Source organism: Amblyomma americanum, chromosome 3 (assembly GCF_052857255.1).
Source record: "Amblyomma americanum isolate KBUSLIRL-KWMA chromosome 3, ASM5285725v1, whole genome shotgun sequence".
NCBI lineage: Eukaryota > Metazoa > Arthropoda > Arachnida > Ixodida > Ixodidae > Amblyomma > Amblyomma americanum.
In genome coordinates, this window is record NC_135499.1 from 4,666,353 (window position 1) to 4,681,211 (window position 14,859).

The 14,859-nt window shown below is 49.1% G+C and overlaps 1 protein-coding gene across 13 annotated transcripts in view; it reads left to right on the forward strand.

Annotated features, from left to right (window-relative positions):
- The first annotated feature begins 10,186 nt into the window (after positions 1–10,186).
- LOC144124427 (ubiquitin carboxyl-terminal hydrolase 4-like) overlaps positions 10,187–14,859 on the forward strand; it is a 176,210-nt gene continuing 171,537 nt past the window's right edge. For 7 of the 13 annotated variants that reach the window (XM_077657066.1, XM_077657070.1, XM_077657072.1 and 4 more), the window contains exon 1: positions 10,193–10,492. The gene's annotated coding sequence lies outside the window, so the exon portion shown is untranslated. Of the gene's footprint in view, positions 10,493–14,859 lie in introns of all 13 variants that reach the window. The other 6 variants (XM_077657065.1, XM_077657067.1, XM_077657064.1 and 3 more) reach the window with 4 other exon arrangements.

Here is a 14,859-nt window from a genome sequence, read left to right on the forward strand (position 1 = left end):
TGTGTTACAGGCATGATTTAGTTGTAGGCAACAGTATCGAGAAGTCTGAAGGGTTCATAACATGGGAGGCGGGGAGTCTGTACTCAACGATAGATTACGCACTAATGACTAAGAGGATGTATAATAGATCAGGGGTAATGAGCGTAGATGAACATGGTTCCAGAAGTCTAGGTAGTGACCACAAGCGTATCAAGTTGAGCTTCAGAAGAGAAACCAATGTAGGAATGAAGCGAGATGAACAATCAGAGGGGAATTTTTACTCAGAAAAGCAATTGGAAGGAGCAGCCAAACAAATTGAGAAATTAATTTTTGAGGATAGTGAAACAGAATGTACTTATACCAAATTAACTCGATTACTGGGGCTATAGCTAGCTAAGGTGTGAGTAAAGCTAAAAGGGAAAAGACGCAAACCCAAGAGTTGGTGGGATGAGGAGGTCAAGAGGGCGATAGAGAAACGTCAGCTAGGAAGCGTCCAGGGAACACAGATATTCCAAGAAGAGGGGGGAACCAGAATTTTAAGTAGACAGAAAATGGGATACCTTCATAAAGTGTAGAAGGGAAGCATCCTATTTGATTAATTAGAAAATTAGAAGAAAGGGTGCCCAATGGATGTCAAGATGAGCTACTTGGTGCAGGGTAGTATTTTTTCAGAAACACAGAGTGGCGTTACTCAGATTTCCCATTCCGTATCCACGGCGCGCCCCGCCCGCAGACGACTTCGGCGTTATAGCACAGTGCCTAGAATATACTGCCATATTCTAGGCACTGTTGTTATAGTGAACTAGAATGCAGTACTCTAGTTCATAGGACCTCCTTCATGTTTGTAAACAAACGAGGTGGCGCTGCAGTCGCTAGCGAGCTCGTGGTAGGCAAAAGGTCGGGGAGTGGCGTCGCGGATAGGTGTTGAGCGCGGGTTTTCAAGGCTTATATATATATATATATATATATATATATATATATATATATATATATATATATATATATATATATATATATATATATATATAGTGATTATTTATTTAAAATAACAAAAAGGAAGGTAAAAGATGTTTGCTCACCCCGGCATCTGCCATCACTAAACGGCGGCACCTGAGCTGGGGTAGCGGAAATATAGGATAGCAGGCAGTTTGAAGAAGTGAAACAAAAGAGGTGAGGGGATAGCAGGAAAGAGATAGGGGTGAGGGCATATATACACTATTTACAAGTCAAATGTTCAGGCCCCGCGCGTTCAGCCGCCGCGGCCGCCGGGCGGGAGAGGGGGGTGTCGCCGATGAGGAGGCGGCCGGCTGCGTTGGGCAGGAGGCGGCCGGCTGCGTTGGGTCTCCGCGACGTCTCCAAGGGGGAGGTGCCCGTGTCGTCGCCGCCAGGCGCCGCCTGGAATGCAGATGGCTGCGCGCGTGCGCCTACAAACAGAAACCACCGCGACACACGCGCACAGCACTTGTACACAACAGCTGGTGTGGGGCGGCCAGCTGTTTTAAGCGTCCGAGGTAGCACAAGCGGAGCGTTCCGTCACTGCCTAACACTACCTGGCGCAGAACAGACGGGACGTCAGGCCCGTCTGTTCGAGAAAAGCACACAAGCTCACCATTGTTCGCTCACGGGTGCGCGCACTGCCCTGCGGCCACAACAGCGTCTTGAGCGAGTCTGGTAGGATGCCCAGCGCCCTGTAGGCCGCGAGCATATCACGACGAGCGTCAGCGAACGCGGTGCAGCGAAGTAGCAGATGTTCCAGTGTCTCCACTGCACCGCATCTAGCACACACTTCGCTCGTCGCTAGTCCGTGGCGCACTCGTCGGTCCCCAGGCCACACGCAGCCGATGCGCGCGCGGAGGATCATTGCGCGTTGCGCCCGCGAGAGGGCGCGGCAGCTAGTAGGAATGCAGCTGTCATGAAAAATAGGGCACTGTGGAATTACAATAGGTATGAGGTGGTAAGAGGGATCTGGAAAGGGGTGATGGTCCCTAGCCTGACCTTCGGGAATGCGGTCCTGTGTATGAGGCCAGATGTTCAAGCAAGGCTGGAAATTAGGCAACGGGGAGTAGGGAGGTTAGCTTTGGGAGCACATGGCAATACACCAAATCAGGGGGTACAGGGGGATATGGGATGGGCGTCTTTCGAGAGCAGAGAGGCTAGCAGTAAGATAGCATTTGAGGAACGATTGAGAAGGATGGAGGAAAAGCGGTGGGCTAGGAAAGTTTTCAGATACCTGTATATAAAGAATGTTGACACGAAATGGAGAAAGCGAACTAGAAAATTGACAAGCAAATATCTGGACAGCAGTAAGGGGGCAAATCAGCAATTATCGGTTAAGAAAAAGGTTAAAGGAACAGAGAGAGCGTTGTGGAAAACAGGGATGCTGACGAAATCGGCACTGGAAACATACCGGACCTTTAAACAGGAAATTGTCAAGGAAAATATCTATGATAATGGCAGGGGAAGTTCTTTGCTGTTTGAGGCCAGGACTGGAGTTTTGCGTACTAAGACGTATAGAGTCAGGTACCAGGAGATAGACACTTTGTGCATTGCATGCGGAGAGGAGGAGGAAACGGCTGAACACTTGATACTTTTCTGTAAAGGGCTTCACCCTACAGTGGAAGGCAGCGGGGCTGACTTACCCAAGGCATTGGGGTTTAGGGATAGTGAGGGGAAAGTGGATTTTAAGAGGTTAGAAGTAACCAAGCGAAGGTTATCTGATTGGTGGCTAAAAGCAAGACAGGAGTAAAATTTCACAAGACATGGCTAGGTGGCTTGAGCCACCGCCCGATGTAAAGGGTTCAGCCGTATCCATCCATCCATCCATCCATACTTTTTGTTGTTTGAAGCCAGGACTGGAGTTTTGCGGATAGACACTTTGTGCATTGCGTGCGGAGAGGAGGAGGAAACGGCTGAACACTTGATACTTTTCTGTAAAGGGCTTCACCCTACAGTGGAAAGCAGCGGGGCTGACTTACCCAGGGCATTGGGGTTTAGGGATAGTGAAGGGAAAGTGGATTTTAAGAGGTTAGAAGTAACCAAGCGAAGGTTATCTGATTGGTGGCTAAAAGCAAGACAGGAGTAAAATTTCACAAGACATGTCTAGGTGGCTTGTGCCACCGCCCGATTAAAAGGGTTCAGCCATATCCATCCATCCATACAGTGAAGGGAAAGTAGATTTTAAGCGGGTAGAAGTGACCAAGCGAAGGTTATCTGATTGGTGGCTAAAATCAAGAGAGGAGTAAAATTTCATAAGCCATGGCTAGGTGGCTTGAGCCACTGCCCGATTTAAAGGGTTCAGCCGTATCCATCCATCCATCCATCCATCTTGGTAAGAGGGATCTGGAAAGGGGTGATGGTCCCTAGCCTGACCTTCGGGATTGCGGTCCTGTGTATGAGGCCAGATGTTCAAGCAAGGCTGGAAATTAGGCAACGGGGAGTAGGGAGGTTAGCTTTGGGAGCACATGGCAATACACCAAATCAGGGGGTACAGGGTGATATGGGATGGGCGTCTTTCGAGAGCAGAGAGGCTAGCAGTAAGATAGCATTTGAGGAACGATTGAGAAGGATGGAGGAAAAGCGGTGGGCTAGGAAAGTTTTCAGATACCTGTATATAAAGAATGTTGACACGAAATGGAGAAAGCGAACTAGAAAATTGACAAGCAAATATCTGGACAGCAGTAAGGGGGCAAATCAGCATTTATCGGTCAAGAAAAAGGTTAAAGGAACTGAGAGAGAGTTGTGGAAAACAGGGATGCTGACGAAATCGGCACTGGAAACATACCGGACCTTTAAACAGGAAATTGTCAAAGAAAATATCTATGATAATTGTAGGGGAAGTTCTTTGCTGTTTGAGGCCAGGACTGGAGTTTTGCGGACTAAGACGTATAGAGTCAGGTACCAGGAGATAGACACTTTGTGCATTGCGTGCGGAGAGGAGGAGGAAACGGCTGAACACTTGATACTTTTCTGTAAAGGGCTTCACCCTACAGTGGAAGGCAGCGGGGCTGACTTACCCAAGGCATTGGGGTTTAGGGATAGTGAAGGGAAAGTGGATTTTAAGAGGTTAGAAGTAACCAAGCGAAGGTTATCTGATTGGTGGCTAAAAGCAAGACAGGAGTAAAATTTCACAAGACATGGCTAGGTGGCTTGAGCCACCGCCCGATGTAAAGGGTTCAGCCGTATCCATCCATCCATCCATCCATCCATCCATCCATCCATCCATCCATCCATCCATCCATCCATCCATCCATCCATCCATCCATCCATCCATCCATCCATCCATCCTTGGAATGCGCTCACCTCCCGCGATGCGTGGGTCGGGGTGCTGCTGTCGGAGATGATCATGAATGACCGCTCGCACGTCCTCCAGCGCTAGCGGGGGATCGCTCGGAGGTAGTTGATGTGCGGCGGTCGCAAGTTCGTCGGCCTCCTCGTTTCCCGCGATGCCGCAGTGACCGGGCACCCACTGCACGCGCACAACACATCCTTGCTGTGCAAGGCGCTCGATGTTTGCGCGAATGCCGCGCACTAGGGGGGTACCGCGGCCGATGCACTGTAGGCGGGTGAGGGCGGTGCGGGAGTCGCAGAGCAGAGCACTCCTGGGTGGCGGAGGTGCGATGGAGAGCAGCAGGTCCAGGCCCAGGTTTATCCCCATCAGCTCCGCCGTGGTAGAGGATCCCAGGAAGTTGGCGTGGGTCTGGCTGTGCAGTCGCAGGGCTGGGATGGTAGCCGCCGCTGCGATGGAGCGGCTGTCGCGGACCACTGAGCCGTCTGTGTACACGAGGACATGGCCCTGAAGATCCTCGTGAATGACGGCTCTGGTCAGCTGCTGCACAGCGCAGAGGGGCGTGCTCCGCTTTCCCGCGATGCCGACGATCTCGCGCTCTATCTCCGAGGCAGCAGGCCATGGCTGGCAGGGGCCGTAGGGGGGGGGGGGGGGCGGCTTCTGTGAGGCGCTCGTAGTCCAAAAGCGCCGCACCCATTTGCGAGCGTGGGTGCGTGCGTATTCGTTGCAATAGCGGGCCGCCGTCCGGTGCGCGATGCAAACGATCAATGTGGTGCAGTGCCCTGCGCGCCGCTTGGAGCTGAAGCGGCCATGCTCCTGCCTCGGCCAGTGTTGCGGCGCACTGCGAGTCCTTCGGCAGGCCGAGGCACACGCGCAGGGACTTGCGGTGCTGGAGTTCAAGCTTCCTCCAGCACGGTTTGCGCACCGAGACGAGCGGCAACGCGTAGAGTGCCGCCCCCAATGCTGCGGCGTTGTATAGTCGCAGCGCGGCTTGCTGGCTGATGCCCTGGCCTCGAGCGGTGAGCTTGTGTACGGCGGCGGTGATCCTCTTCATCTGCAAACAGGCCTTGGTCGCCGCGGGGCGGAAGGAGAGGCGCCAGTCGATGTCCAAGCCAAGGTACCGCACCGATTTGCGCCAAGGAATCGGAGTCCCGCCCAGCGACAGTGGCGCAGGGCGCGCGCGCGAGCGCGAAACGCAAGCCATGGCTACCGTTTTGCTCGCGCACAGCGACAGACCTATGCCGTCCAAGCGGGCGTCGATTGCTGTCAGCGCTCCCTGAAGACACTCCCGCACGCGGAGCGCCTCGCCCGGTGGCCCCCGGCACCACAGCGCTATGTCGTCTGCGTATATGGACATGTACAGTACTCACGGATTGAAATAGGACATTCGGAGCGCTAGCCTTGCAGTGCCACGCAGGCATGTGGTAATCCACAGGCCGGCTCATTGGCTACTGGAAGGAACAATTCTGCTTTGTAGATGTTCTCCCTCTCGCGCCATACCACAATGCACCACCTTGGTTCCATGAGCGTCTACGGGCGGCGCTCCATGAAGCGACGGCCACGCGCTCCGAATGTCCTATTTCAATCCGTGAGTACTGTACACGTGGTGTCGGCCGCTCGCGGGGAGGCAGGCCGGCACCACCGACATGGCCACATTGAACAGAAACGGTGACAAGACAGAGCCCTGCGGCACGCCCAGTTCCACCGGGCGAGGTTCGGAGAACTTGCCCCCTACTCTCACGCGCATAGTGCGCCCCGTCAGGAAGCCGCGAACATAATGCAACAAGCGCCCGCTCACACCGGCTCCTTCGAGCGCCGCGAGAATTGGTGCGCGGTGGACGTTGTCAAAAGCGCTCGAGACGTCCAGCAGCAGCAGCAGCGCGACCTGTTTTGCCGCCCTGGCGTGCTCCAGCGCTGTGACAACGTCCGAAATCGAATCTGCCGTGCACCGCATCCCGCGGAAACCCGTCTGCCGCTCGTCAAACAAATCAGCATCCGCGGCTCGCTCGTTCAAACGCTGCAACGCCATATGCTCCATGAGCTTACCCACTGCCGATGTTAGTGCCACTGGACGGTATCCGTTCAGCTCCGTGGGTGGGCGCCCAGGCTTGCGAATGGGACAGACGACCGCTGTGCGCTGCTCCACTGCTGCTACACCGCTGCCGTAGAGGAAATATTCCTTTGGCCCTGACTATGAGGCACACTCACAAAATTTTAAGAGAGAGAACAGGTTACGGCCGTGTTTCTAAGCTTGAGTGCGCAAAGCACGGAATCCGCTGCGCACGTCGCGGGTTCGCGTCGCCTGCCGCCTTCGCTTGCATGGAGGTTGCCCACAAGCGACAGAGCGAACGCCAGCCGTCGCTGCCGCCGTCGCCTTCGCGTTCGCGTGAGTTTTCGCGTACATGGAGTCCAGGCTTTATTCAACTCCGCCGCGGTCAACAGCGCGTCGCAGGGGCCTTCCGAGGTGACGGGAGAGGGAGGGGCGCCGCATCCGGGGCTCTCGAGCGCAGCTATGCTAGCTGCGCCTGCGGGGCTGTGCGGCGCGAACCGGTCGGCGAACGCGTTTACAGTTTCTGCGAATCAAAGCAATGGTCGATGCTTGCAACTTAGTAATTTGTCGAAGCACACGAGCTCGCGTTGTCCACGTGCGGCCTATAAAGAGAAATAGTTTGCCACTGTGTATTGTATATAGGTGACGGGAGAGGGAGGGGCGCCGCATCCGGGGCTCTCGAGCGCAGCTATGCTAGCTGCGCCTGCGGGGCTGTGCGGCGCGAACCGGTCGGCGAACGCGTTTACAGTTTCTGCGAACCAAAGCAATGGTCGATGCTTGCAACTTAGTAATTTGTCGAAGCACATGAGCTCGCGTTGTCCACGTGCGGCCTATAAAGAGAAATAGTTTGCCACTGTGTATTGTATATATGGTTAGTAGTAAACATGTAGAAAGCGTTCCTGCCGTTTATTTATGCGCTAGGCATTGAATAAAACAAGTTTTGACATTCTGCACTAGCCGGAATGATTTTACTTCGGGACAGTAGTGAGGGGAAGTGCTGGAGTTGTTTCGTCGGAGCAGACGCGCGCTCATCGTCTGCTGACATACGTACGTGTCGCGCTGCGCGAAAAGTGGGGACAGCGTCGTGTCCCCGATCTCCTGTCTCGCTTAGCGCTGTTTTTAGCCGCATGACCACGCACCAGCCAGGCCGACTTGTCTTCTTGTTAAGCTGGTCGATTTGGTGAAAATTTTTGGTTTCTAGAATTATTTTCTTTCCTAGCCCTGAAGTCTAGTTTCGTGACGAAAAATTATAGCAAAATATTGAGTACAAATTTATAAATTACGCTTTTTAGAAGTGTGGTCGTCAAAAATTGTTAGGTAATTTCTTTGATTCAGTGCCGCATTTCTTTGACCAAAGCGAAAGCGAAGATGCCATAAACGAGGAAATAAACTTTAAGGTTCGTTTTCTGACCTCTCACATTTTGTGCGACTGGATCACTCACCTTCCTAATTCGCATGAAAATCAAATGATTCCATTTGTCGCAAACTATTCCTGAGACGTTGAGGAGCGTAATAAATCTCTCGATTTTTTTCCCTACACGTGCAGTACTGTGTTAGTCATTTTTTGTAAGAAACGTTTTCATGTAACTATGCATGCATAAGTACTGATCATCTAGAAAAAGAACTAATCGCGTCATCATACAGAACAGGGCTTTATGTACATGCTGGCATAAAAAAACTGCGCACTATCTACTCAATTATTTGAGACCTTGGGGGGACTTGACGACGGTGTTAATTATAATTACCCAGAACTGCACCAGGTATAGCTATAAATAAAAGGAATTACTGAAACTAGCGTAGGAATTTCATATTTGCACCAAGTTTAGATACATATCGCATGCATGAATAACGAAAACACTTTTCATTGCCGCGTCCCCTCTCAATCTCGCCACGTGTCTGTTAGTAGCACGCCTGCGGCTGCTTCTTTCAAAACAAGCTTCGCGATCATGTACCTCATGAAACATGACACATGCATGATGCAATGAAAAAGCATATGGCGTTTAGCACACTTAAGGTACGCTATTCTAAGCACACCAACGCGACCGCGCAAGATTGACACAACTTACCAGACTTCTTTCTACTCGAATGAAATAATTATGTCGTCATATCAAGAAACAGTTTCAAGTAAATATTAAATGTCATAAAACGCGCCATTAAAACATGGTGTGCTATTAACAAAAAAACGCATTCTTGGGGGCCAGTGAACCTGTCGGTGCCCCGTGTACTCCGGCTCAAGGTGATAAGTACGTGTGCAGCTGCATATGTCTTTTTTTTCCTTGAGCAATTATCAGCCTACTATCCTGAAGTTCAGGTGAATGAACGCAGTAACTTGCATGCTATTAAGTGCATTGAGTGGCAGTGCCTATCGACTCCCAGACTTCGCGCTTTACTACCGTGGCCCAATGCCTGTTAGCCAGTTTCCGAATGCGGCATTTATGCGCGAGAAACCTATCGAGGCTAATTTAATATTTTTTATGCTACTACGCGGATCCAGCAGTGACGCAGCTGGTCAATACATGCTGCTTCTGCAGTGCACAGGCTTGAAGCAGCCGCCGGTAACTGCGGTAGGCACGGGCAAGCGGAACCTGTTTTGCCTACCATGCGAAAGTCGCTGATAACATCAGCGCCACCGCATCTTCGTGACGTCGCGGGGTGAAGAAGGTAGTGTGCAAAAACCATAGTGGCGAAAACGCAACAGCACACGACGCCAATAAAAGGTTTTGTTTTCCGAAATGATGTGAAAAAACCTTTTAAAATGTTGAAGCGAGAACATTTTTTTTCATAAACATCATTCTTTTTAAAAGTGCGCCTGTTAAGCATGAAATATTGGTTTTTGTGGTCTGCAATGCTTGGCCAATTGGAGAGCAAGTCATTGCTTTTTTGAGCAAAATTTGCATTTACATGCTTTTCTGCTCGTTTGTTGTGGTGTGTAGACAGGATATTGAATGATAGGATATCATTAATTATCGACAACATTTACTTTTCCATTACTTTTTGGCCGAAGTTCTGGTTCTGCAGTCGATAGCTTCCCGCCCAATGATGCTTAGAGCGCCCATGGTGGTACAGGTGGTCTCGATGAAGCTCCATGCAAACTCCCATCAGCGAGGCGCCAGCTTTGCCTCTAGTATCGACTGTCTGGACCCCCGTAGAGTATGTGTTACGGGTCCAATTGGACATTTTTTTGCAAATGTGGCGGAAAGTTTGAGGTTGCTTCACTTCCGCCACCGGTTGGCCCGGTATTGCACTGCCTCCGGGATCGGCCTTGTCTTTAGCGCGTCTTTACTATCCTGTCTTTCTATCCCATCTTTCAACTCTCCTACTATCTGCACGTCGTAGCGATTGTGGCTCGGCTTGAGCCAGTGAGCAGGCCTGTGCATTTTCCTTTTCTTTCTTCCTGGCAACAACAAACAGATCTTCAAGTTAACAGGACCCTGTCCTTCCCTCTTCCAATCTATCAGACTACATACTATTACCACTCTTTTTCCCGTCAAAACGTTCCTGTATCCAGCAATTAACCGCCTGTTTCTTGGCCACTCCCCTGTAGTGGGGAAGTGCCAGCAACATCTGAGGTCTTCCTTCCTTCCTTCCAGACCCTCTAGTTAATATAATAAACTCTATGGCAGGCACATAGTCACCATGCAGCATGGAGTTTTCCTTCCTCCATGCCATGCAGTCACTCTTCCTGAGGCTTTAGGGTTTAGAGATAACAATGGTCATGTAAATAAATCTGCAGAGAAATTAGCAAAAAGTGATTGGAAGATTGGTGGCTCACCTAATCATCTAGCCACCGTACTAACCTCATTTGAAAGGAGACGCTTCTAACCAAGGCCCTTCTGACATTAATCCATTTATCCAACTTCCTAACTGATGCCGCTGGCACTTGGTTCTGGACCGCGTTCGAGTACCGCCTTCGCGACGCAACTTACACAGCATTTTCGAGCTTTGTCACGGCGGGTATTGTGTGTGCCGTAACTGGGGGCAGGATGCAGGGCTCGCCTTCGGGTGCAACAGTTGTCAGTGCCTTCGTCTGGCCGGATGTGCACCGCGAATAGTGTGCAAATGAATTTCCCAGTTCCATCGAGGTATCGCCGTGTGCTTCGGGCGGCGATGTGCGTGTCGGGTGCTTTCGTCTGACGCCTTTGACCCAGGAGGGACTCAGCTGTGGGCTCTCGTTAATGGTGAGCTGAGCGACGTGCGTCGTGACATTTCGGAGAGTCATCTCACTGGTTTCACCTTTCGGCGCGAGCTCAGCACGGAAGTGCACTCAGCGTGTGATATCGGCTGCCAGAGGCTTTGGCGGGGTCTTGATGGATGTAACGATGATGTGGAATCAGCCGCTGCAGAGGGGTGGCTGTCTGCCGAGTGACAGGGTCCCCGTGGCCTTTGGGTCGCTGTGACCGGGCCACTCCTCTTACAAACATTTCGCCATGGCCATTAGCCATTTCGTAGGGCGAAATCGCATTAGTGGGCTGGCTTCGAGTCTTGTGCTTCTACTTGGAATTGAGGCAGGGCCCGACCCTGCTGTTAGCTACCTGTCTGTTGTTTCTGAGGCCTCTAGAGGGTGGCTGTCGCGCCGTAGAGCAAGTGGTCCAGTTCAGCCCACGCGCAAGCGGTGCACTCGACTGCCGTAATTGTTGCGCATCGTCGTAATAGTTGACCTGCAGCTCTTGAGTGGACACGAGCTAGCCTGGCTGAATGCCCTGCACCTGCATGCCTCTCGTAACAGCGTAGCGGTCTGCCTAACTATCCTGAGATGCGGTGCACTGTTTGTATATGCATCTCTGCAAACAAAACATGTACTGCTAGCCAAGCCCGTCGGTGGTACAGAGCGAAACAGACGAAATACAAATGTATCGAAGACAACTCACAGCCTGTGAAACCCACAGTGATGTACTGCTAACACCATCCACAGAGGTAGCTTGAGGGTCAATGAAACATCATCTTGTGAGGTGTGTTCAGTGTGAAGATTGCTGCCAAAGTACTGGAAAGAAGGAGGTAGTGATACTGGTTTGGTTTGGTTTATGGGGGTTTAACGTCCCAAAGCGACTCAGGTTTGCAGACATGATGGGTCTTGCAGTGAAGGTGAAGAAATGCAGGCCAATTCCCATGGCTCTTCCGGTGTATTTATGGTCCTTCGTGTGTTCTGCCAACCAGTGTGAAGAAAACTCTGTCAGCTATATATCAAAGGACATACCAGCTGATGTATTCTATTTAATTGACATCTGTGAATGTCTCGCAAATGGTCGAAGCAGGGACATCTACGGGAAGCCTGCACATGTGCAGTGATGTAATTGCTGCACTAATTGCACCAAACTCTGAAAGAAGGTGAAGGCTGCTACATGCTGTTCCATTTTGGCAAAATACGAGTAATCTGCTCCAAGCCTGTGCTAAAAGTCCGTATTTGCTAAAGAGTAAAATTCTGGAGTGCCGTGCATAATCCTGCATCTGCATTTCATTGGGAGCCACTGTGGTAGCTCGGTGGTTGGCTGCTCACCCGATAGCTGCTGGTTTGATACTGGCCACGGCGGTTTAATTTCGTTGGAGACAAAATGCACATTTAGATCGAGACAAGTGCACATTGCAAAACCCCGGGTGGTTGAAATTATCTGGATTAGCGTCCTCAATCAATCAATCAATTGATCAATCAATCGATCAATCAGTCAGTCAATCGATCGATCGATTGATCAATTTTCATTATCTTCATGAACATAAACAATTTACGAAACAGTGCTTGGACCCATAACCAGGGGCTAGTTTTGGGTCCAAAGATAAAAGTGCATAGGATTAAGCAGTCTTCACAATTGGAATCATATGGGCCTGCGAATTTAACAATATGATGTGGATTAACCAATTAAAAAATATTAAGCACGGAACCAGGTAGCGGCACACAATTCTCGAAGGGCAGGATGTTATACACAAACTGTTATACATGAAACAAGATATTGCCACTGTAGGAAAGTGCAAAACACGAGTAGGATGTTTTAGATTGAACAATACGCACTGCGTTGGCATAACAGAAATTTTTGCATTTTGCTTAAGGTAATAAGCTTTCAATTTTTTTATAAAACTCGGTTCCAGTCTTAAATCAACTAGTATTTTGTTCCAAACTTCGGCTCCAACGTACTGCATGAGCTGCTCACCATGGACATTTTTTGTAGTGGGAATATTGAAATTGCCAGACGTGTAGTTTCTTGTGCATCATAGAGGGTAAGGACATGGGAAATGGATGGTTGTACTGAGTTACACTGTGTACACAGCGTGCTGTTTGTACTTCGTGCAAATGATCACATGGCATCAACTTCAGTTCACCAAAGAGTGGTTAACTAGGCTCATTATATTTCGTGAAGTTTATTATCCTGATTGCTCGCTTTTGTAAGTGCGTAATGGAGTCAAGATATCAAATCAAATCAAATCTTTATTTTCTCTCTCAAGGAGAAAGAGCGGGTGGCAAGTAAAAGCCGCATGATTGCGGCTTGACGAAGCCCGGCCCCCTCATGTACAATTCGGCAGCAGTTTGAAAAAAACACATTTAGCTTCCAAAAGTTAGAAACAGATTTCGTTAAATACACTTAAGCTTAAACACAATGCCTATAAAAGAACCTTTCAACACCATTCAGAAAAAGAATCTGCAGCAGTACAGAGCACTTCATGGCAGCCAAAAACACAGGATACAATAAAATAAGCAACAAGTAACAAACATCAAGAACACCAAAAAGTACAAAAACAAGCATACAAAATTTATCAGGCATTAGCTGCAAGAAAATGTGCATAAACTGCTCGTTTGGACATCTTTTCCGGGCAGACATCGATGGCCGCAAGGTTATTTAAAAGAACAGCTGCGTGATAAGAAATGGACTGGCGACCATAATCTGTACAACAGAAAGGCACAACTCATGAGCCATTTCGACGAATATTGTAGAAGGAAATGTGGGGTCGAAGATTTATTAAGTCTAGGAAGCTGCGATTACACGCCAATATGAGGTGTAAGTCCAGCCTCAGGATTCAGTACAGTATGAAAGGTGACTATTAATAAATGCTAAGTACAGGATTCGCAACATGCTAGTGGCAAAGCAATCACGAGCTTGTAGAAGCTCGCATGAGCTTGTTTGGGCGCTTAACACCATAAAACCAAACAATCTAATTTTTCTGATAATCCTTCCATCAGTCCTTTGTGTATATGCGCAGGCGGTCATCACGCTGGCCAAGCCCGTTGTTAGCTTGCGTAATAAAAATAGATAAGCAATACACTCCTGGAGCATGCAGGGATTTACTCTGGTAATCTCGTGGTGTGAATTGAAAAAGAGGACTCTGGACACATGTCATTTTCTTTTTTTGACAGCAAGCGTCTTGTCACTCACTGTACATGCAGTTCAGAATTATTGTATAAACAGATTCCTTATCACATCCTTTGGTCATTTTCCATGAACCACATTGCCCCAGGCTGCACTATTTTGTGCTTACTTGCATTTCCGGTAATCCACTGCAACGCATCGACACATTCGAAAATGCAGCTTGGCCTGTGGTCTTGAGAGGTAATCAGGGGGACCATGCTGTGCACGGCCGTTGCTGAATTATTATTCGCATCATTCAAAGGTAGTAAGAAGCAGAATTGTTGTTTCATCTTTGTCATCGACGTTGCCAAAATCCTGTCACCATGCTATGAAGCAAAGCTTCGATGATCACGCTAAAGGGCTTAGGGATGCAGGTTATCCAGATGAGCTCATCACTTGTTAAAAAGCTGAAAACCAATGAACAGAAATGGAAAAATTTTGCAGTCCTTCCCTATGTACACCGCCTGTCTCATGGTCTTAAAAATGTGGCCCATAGGTATGAAGTTGATATAGTTTTTTCGGCACCAAATAAGCTCAATTAAATTTGTTCAATTGTTGAAAATAAGGCTCGCAATCCTAACAAATCTGTAGCGTCTTGTGGCATTAAGCATGATAAGAAATTTTACCGTGCTCTGAGGGCGTGGTGTACAAAATACCACTGTCCTGTGGTCAAATTTACATTGGTCAAACAGGACGGTGTATTAACACACGTCTGAGAAAACATCTAAGCTCATTTGATTCTAACCGCTCCATGAATTTAGTTGATCATTGCCGAGAGTGTAAATCATGTTTTCCTGCCTTGTATTACAGTGACATTGTACAAACACCCCGATCAATTGACCAGAGAAATCGTAGAAGCATACAAGATGAGAAAAAAAATCAAGATTGTGCATCAGCAAACCATCCCTGCTCCTGCGTGACAGTGAGGTTGCCTATCTTGACCCAACATAGTGCACGTGCCTTGTGGTTTTAATGTTTGGTTGTTGCCTGTTTGCTTATATTAGAAGATAGCGAAGCTATTACCGGGTCCAGTTAGTTGATCATTATGCGAAGGAATGCGCTAAAAGCGGCACAAGAAGACAACACACACGACACTAGCGCTAACTAACAACTGTTTATTCCTTACGGAAGATGCGTTTATATACGCAACGTCAGTTTTTGAAAATGCAACCTTCCCATCATCAAACACGTGACCATCACCACGACACAGCATC